The sequence below is a fragment of the Dioscorea cayenensis genome, unplaced genomic scaffold (genome assembly GCF_009730915.1).
Source record: "Dioscorea cayenensis subsp. rotundata cultivar TDr96_F1 unplaced genomic scaffold, TDr96_F1_v2_PseudoChromosome.rev07_lg8_w22 25.fasta BLBR01000557.1, whole genome shotgun sequence".
NCBI classification, from domain to species: Eukaryota; Viridiplantae; Streptophyta; class Magnoliopsida; order Dioscoreales; family Dioscoreaceae; genus Dioscorea; species Dioscorea cayenensis.
Genome location: NW_024086948.1, coordinates 38,250 through 39,207, shown reverse-complemented (window position 1 = coordinate 39,207; position 958 = coordinate 38,250).

The following is a 958-nucleotide window of genomic DNA, read 5'->3' as shown; positions in this document are numbered from 1 at the left end:
ACCTTCCTAAGTAACCCAACATCCGGGATTCACGTTTGACCAAACTTAAGCTTCTCTAACCGCTCAAACCGAGCTTGCTACGCAGGGAGTGTGAATTCCATGACTTCCGGCTCAGGGGCAGGCTTTTGAAGACGTTTAGCATCTGCTTTCTTCGATTTGGTGGCCATACCTGCATGTTTTAGATAAAAGAACATCAATCAGTTCCATTCAGACTGTAGGAAGATAACAACACACGGCCGTGCGGAAATTCCACACGCCCGTGCACATCCACACTCTCTATACCACACTCTCTATCTCACTTCCAGATCGTCTTAAAAACAAATCATAACCATTTTAACATGAAAACGGTGTGTATTATCCATTTCAATCGTGGGTAATCAATTAGATTCAAATGAAATCGAAGAAGAGAGGAAATCAAGGCCTACCGATGAGCTGAACATAAACACCCCTACAATCCACACAATGCTCAATCAATCGACTCTAAGACGACAATAGGAGGGAACGAGAATGTTGAAAAATGCTCTTTGGGCGGCTTAGGGTTATTTGAGGAGAAAGGTGTGACTATTGTATTGGGAGAGCGGACGGTCTTTAACTCCTGGAGATCCACACGAGCGTGCGGGAATCGTCCACGCCCGTGTGCCCTCAAACGAAGGATTCACAGTGGTAGACGCATGCCCCTGTGACCTCGCTGGAAATTCAAGAAAAATATTATACACGCCCGTGCGGAAATTCTGCATGGTCGTGGCCATTCACATGCCTAACTCACAGGGGGGTCACACACCCCTGTGTCTTCTCGGGATGGAGAGGACTCCCCTACAGATTCTCGCACGGGTGTGCGGAAATTACCCACGCCTGTGTGTGGTTCATGAGGTCGCTCACAGGGGTGAGTCCACGCCCCTGTGTGCTCTCGGCATGATCCGCCCAACTCTGCTGGAATTCACACGCCCGTGCGGAAATT